Raw genomic sequence first — 6,004 nt, 5'->3', positions numbered from 1 at the left:
GGGCCCTGCGCTCCCCGCCGGCCCCCGAGCTCTCCCGGCGGGGATGCGGCACCGATGTCGGCTCTCCGCAGCTCACCGGCGCGGCCCGGGCTCAGCGTCTGGCTGCCCTCCTCGGGTGCCAGCGGGAGCGAGCGAAGCGACAGGCGAGCAAAGCTCCCTGCGCTGGTACCGGGAGTCTGGCCCCGGCGCGAACCGCGGGCGGTGGGAGCGGAGGGTGGCTGGGAGGCGGTGGGGGAAGCTGTCGGCACCGGGACGGCACAGGAGCAGCGAGGGCACCTTGCTTGACGGGGAGAAAGGGGCGCCTGTTCCCCTGGGAGAGCGCAAAGCGAAGCAGCAGGCTGAGCGAAGGAGATGGTGTTCACACATCATCCCGCAGTTCAATAGCATCAGGAGCGTCTCCACAAATTTCTTTCCTGCTATGGACATTTATGTATGATTTTCTTCCTTGCATTTGTACAGTCAGATAAACTTCATAGTTCTTTCTTCTTGTTTCTCTGATTTTTATTTCATTCAGGTGACAGTTTGCCGAATTTGGATGCAGTAACTCTGTAAAATTATAAGTACCCTTAAGGATTCTCCATCGCCCCTGCAAGTTGCCATTTTGTAGAACTTTTGTGTAAAGAATGCTCAACTAGTTTAAAAGTTTAATATTTTTTCCCATAAAGCAGTTTGAGAAGGTGTTGTGCTATTTTTCCTTGGAAAAATGTCCATGACATACACCCAGAAAACACAAACAAGACAAACGGAGTTTTTCCTTTTCTCAAACCATTCTCACACACATAGGTGAGGTGTAACTGTGGAAACCATAAGGCGTTTCTAAGCTTACAGGAGTGTGCAATAAGTTAGGCACTGCTGTGTTGCATATCCCTAAATACAAGCCATTTTTTTCTTCTTCCTTAGCAATGTAAATAAAATTTCCTGGAAAAAAGTGACCAAAGTAATTTTAAGAATTCCTAATAAATAATAAGTTTAATCCAATAAAGGCAGCTATGAATGTAGCTAGGAAAACTAGAAAACTAACTAGGAAATGTTAAAACCTATCAGGAAAAGAAGAGAGTGGCAAATGTATTTAACCTTTTTTCCCCTTACATTTTTCTCCTATTTGTTCCTTCTGAGCTCAGCTGGTGTATAAAGGAAGCTAATGATGATAATGAGCTTACATTTACAGTGCCTTTTTTCCTGAAGAGTCCCAAAGGGCATTACAACCAGATATGATAAATTCCCTGCTTGTTCTTAAAGGGTACTGGGGATTATTGCTGCTGGCTTTTTATATGAAAGGAGGAGACAGGAGCTAGCAGACATACTGCCCTTCTATATACTTGTGCAAGAAATATGGATCATCCAGAAGAAGGTTAAGCAGTGTTTGGTTGGCATCACTGGTCCTGTAATGGTGAGATAAGAACTGAGTTGTGCACAGGTTTTCCAGTGTCGGCATTTCGCCTGCTTTATAATGGAGAAAAATTCTGGAGAAAAATTCTGAACACAAAGAAAAGTCTTACAAACTATTATCTTTGTCACATTTCTTTTGGTTCATTAAGTATTTACTTTGTTGCAAAGAACAGCACATACAGAAAATTTGGATTTTGTTGATTGTATTCAGCCAAGCTAAAAAGGTCTTTTGCTGGCTTTGCTAGCTGTTGCTAGCAACAGCTGATTTGCCATCCTGATAGTCTCCTGTTTACTTCTGCTGCTGTTAAATACTGGAAGTTGGTGTCTGAAAATTGCATTTTTCAAATATCTTTGGTCCCATCTTTTTTTAAAATTTTGCTGCAGCCCATACAATTTCTGAGTTTTTGTTTGTTTGGGTTTTTTTAGGGAACGTGTTCATTGTGGGGTTTTTTTGGGACTGATGGTGCATTCATCCCATGTCTTTCAAATAATTCTGTTACTTCTTATGACAAGATATTTCTGTAGAATAAAGCTCCTACTCTATTATTTTCTGATACAGCCTACAGTTCATTCAGGCTTTTAAAACTCTGCTGAAGAAGTTGTATATGTTTTGACAGTCTTTCTACCAATTCATGCATCAGCCTAGAAGCTATCTTGAAAACCACAAACAGACTTTTATATTTATAACATGTTTAAAGAAAAAAAAAAAAAAACACAACCCAGAAACACCCAAAACATTTTTCTCTGTTAGATGGGGGAACTAAAATTCATAGATGTTTTTGCAGCCAAAATCTATAAAAGGAACACCAATAAGCCTGTTCCTACATGAAAAAAACATAAAATTGAAGGGTTTCCAAATACATTCATTCTGTTCTGTTGGTGTTCTATGATATTTCATCTATGATAAAAAAATCAATAGGCTTTCAATGCCTGCACTGCTGGGTTTTTTTGACATCTCCAGTATTCATTACCTGAATAAGTAATACTGAACATGTTACTGTGTTTCAGCAAGAAGCTGAAACAGCAAGAAGCTGCTGTTCTTTTTACGTCTCCTCAGGGTTCATAGAATCACAGAATGGTTTGTGTGGGAAGGGGCCTTCTAGATCGTCTGGTTCCAGCCCTCCTGCCATGTACCTTCCATAGGCCAGGATGCTCAGAGCCCCATGCAACCTGGCTTTGAACACTTCCAGAGACAGGGCATCCACAACTTTTCTGGGGAACTTGTTCCTCATCAGCCTCACAGTAAAGAATTTCTTCCTAATATCTAATCTAAAACTGCTTTCTTCCATTTTGAAGCCATTCCCCCTTGTCCTTGTAAAATGTCTCTCTCCAGCTCTCTTTAGGTACTGGAAGGTGCTTTAAGGTCTCCCTGGAGCCTTTTCTTCTCCGGCCTGTCTTGGTAGGTAGGAGAGGTCCTCCAGCCCTCTAATTATCTCTGTGGCCCTATTCTGGTCTAGCCCCATGTTCTTGTTGTATTTATGTCCCCAGAGCTGAACACAGCACTCCAGCTGGGCTCTCACAGAGCAGAGCAGAGGGGCAGAATCCCTTCCCTCAGCCTGCTGGCCGCACTCTGGTTGCAGCCCAGAATTCTGTTAGCAATGTGCAACAGGTCATCACTGAAGAAGAAAGAGTATATTTCCAAAAAAAACTTCTGTCTTTCTGGTTTTGAACTATGGTGTGCTCAGCTACTTAATGCTTGTTGCTTCTTTCTGGTTCAGGCAGATTTAATAGAACATTTTTGTCTTTAAAAAAAGTAGATTTGTTTATGCTGTCTTCTTACATCCGACTGGATTTCGTTGTGTATTCTGTCATAAAAATCTGAGTTTGGAGAGAGCATAATTACTGTGGTGTGATATCACTGGGCTTTTTATTTCAGACAGATAAACACAGTCTAATCAACAGGAGGAATTTTGGCTTTGAATTCAGTTTCTTATATGGTTGGGCCAGGCTCTATAACAATAAACAAATGCTGAAAATTTTGAAATTTAAATTAAAAAATAATTTGAAGTTTAATGATAATATTGTAAGTTTCTTGTAATTAGTATTTTGATTGTGCATTTATTGACATCCATTAGGAAACCTTCTAATGGTTCCTGAGTACAGATTGCTCTTCCTGTCTAGTTTCACATTTTAAATTATAATGCTTTTCCCTTTAACCTTTCTCATTTGCTGAAGTTTGAATTCTGTTTTAAAGGATAAATGTCAATGCTTGTGTCACACAGTCCAAATAGATTTGTTTGATAAGTTATTCTTGTTTTAAAAGAGAAGTTTCAGCAGCTCTTCAATTGCAATTACTGATAAAGAAACCAAGTATATATGTTAAATGGAAAACTGAGATGTGGTTGGTACTTGCATTGCTGCTTTTCTGTCCTTTTTTTATCCAAAAGTTTTATGCCTTTTGATGATGATGTATCAATTATTTACAAACACTGATCATTGGATTGAGAAGTCATTAATTCTTTTTTATGTTGAGGAGTAAGTTATATATATATATATATATATATATATATATATATATATATATATATACACTTATACACTTATACATAAGTTATATTATATGATGTAGAGCTGTGGGAAAGAGTATCTATTATTAGTAAGTATTCTTGATAGAATATAGTTTAGGACAATGAGGGTAAAGCCAATGTGTGATATCCATCCACAAAAATTCATTTTATTTCAGTCTCTTCTGTTAGCATCACCCCTTTTACCCTTATGATCATCTTCACAAATTTCTGTACCAAAAGGGCTCAAAGAGTAAAGGTCTCAATACTAAAGATGAGATGCAAAGACTTCTTTTTTTTTTGCTTGCCTGGCCATGAAATTTAGATCAGTGCAAAAATAAAACCTTTCCTTCTTAAAAATCTTATCTGGGTTTTTCACTCCGTAATTGGTAAGTGTTGAAAGGCAATATGAGTTATATGGACACAGTTTGAACCTTTACAGACTTTGAAAGTGTTAGGTCAGCCTGAGAGATTTTTCTTTAAGCACTCACCACAGTGAAATTCTTTTGATCATTGCATTTCAGAGAATTTTTAGATATTTGTTAATTTGGTTGTTTGTTTGTTTGTGTGGAGTTTTGTTTGATTTTGCGAGCTGCTTTATACAAAATGTTTTTTTCTATATTTACCAGTTTGACTATTTCAACTCATTTCAGTTGGAGCCATAAAGCCTAAAAAGCATAAACTGATATTCAAAGTTTCAAGTCAGACTGCCATTGTGATATGGATACTCAGCATGAACATTGCTCCTGTAAGTCACTATTTGTCCTAGTTTGTTTTTTAATGCAATCCTGAAGTTCAAGGGAAATCAAGATCTGAACTGTGGTGACTTCTTAGTTATGCTTTATGACCTCTCAAAGATCTTTGAGGCCATAACAAAGGTAGAACAGCTGCTGTGGAGAAACTGATGGAAGAGTGGGAGCTCCACCATTTCCAGCTGCAACCATATTGAGAAATTGCAAAGAATTTCAAAAGGTTTTGGCAGCACTGCTGTCCTTGGGATGGCCAAGATTGCCCAGCACAGCAGCACCTCCTCTCATCCAGCCTGCAGTCCAGCCAAGAGTGGGTGATCACATGTGTCTCAGAGTGGCAGAGGGAGTTGAGTGGCATCTCAGGAGCTGCTTTTAAGCAGCCTTGTGCAGCTTTAAATATAAATTAGGAAAATGAGAGGAAAGGAGCTGAGAAAGACTCTGAAGGACAAAGAGGGAGAGAAGTCAAGAAGGCTGGCAGAAAAAAAAGTCATGAGTGAGGAAAAAGGGATTCTCCTTAGAGAATATGAGGAAAAGAAAAAGAGCTTAAAGAATAGAATAGATAAGGGAGAGACTATAGTATAGACACAGCTTAATCACTTGAAATCATGAAACAGACATCTTTAGATTATTTGTCCCTAGCCCCTGTTGTTATCTCCTGGTGTTAGGGTCCCTGTCTCTCCCTTACATATGCATTTCAAGATTTTTCTGTACTTTGGTATGCTAAAATGTATTTAATAGTTAAAAAAACCTTGTGTTTTTTACAGGCAGATGATTTTCTCCTTTCCTGTTCCACATTAAACTATTAAATATGCAGCTTGGGCATGCTGTAACTTTTGTGTCCAATGAAGTGCACTCCAAACAGTCATATATATAATAAATAACATATATTAATTACCCTTTCATTGCTAGGCTAAGTGTAGGTCATTGCTTTGACTGTAGAAGATGCTTGGTTTATTCTGCTGTGGGGTCTCCCTTCTCCGAGGCAGTAACTTGGTACTTCACTTTTTTTTTTAATTAGGCCTTTGTTTTTATTTTCTGCATCTTTAACATTACTCTCAGTAGTTTCATCTGCCAAGGTAATTTACATGTTGTTTACCTTTTCTTTGAGCTTATTAATTAAGCTATTAAAATAAGAAACAACCTCATACTTTGCAGTAGACTCACTGCCTCCTTCCCCACAACTTAGTGCAATCTGCTGCCATTTCTCATCAGCCAGTGTTTGTGATCCTTCAACCTGTTTTCAATTTACATGACAGTGCTTATGTCCAAAGCAATTTGGAGTCATTTTGGGAGATTTAATAAGACACTGTATTAAATCCTTTATTAAAATCATGCTGTGTATCTCTCTTCCAGGATTTTTGC

This window comes from Motacilla alba, chromosome 1A, assembly GCF_015832195.1.
Source record: "Motacilla alba alba isolate MOTALB_02 chromosome 1A, Motacilla_alba_V1.0_pri, whole genome shotgun sequence".
Lineage (NCBI taxonomy): Eukaryota > Metazoa > Chordata > Aves > Passeriformes > Motacillidae > Motacilla > Motacilla alba.
Note: the sequence above shows the minus strand (reverse complement) of the source record.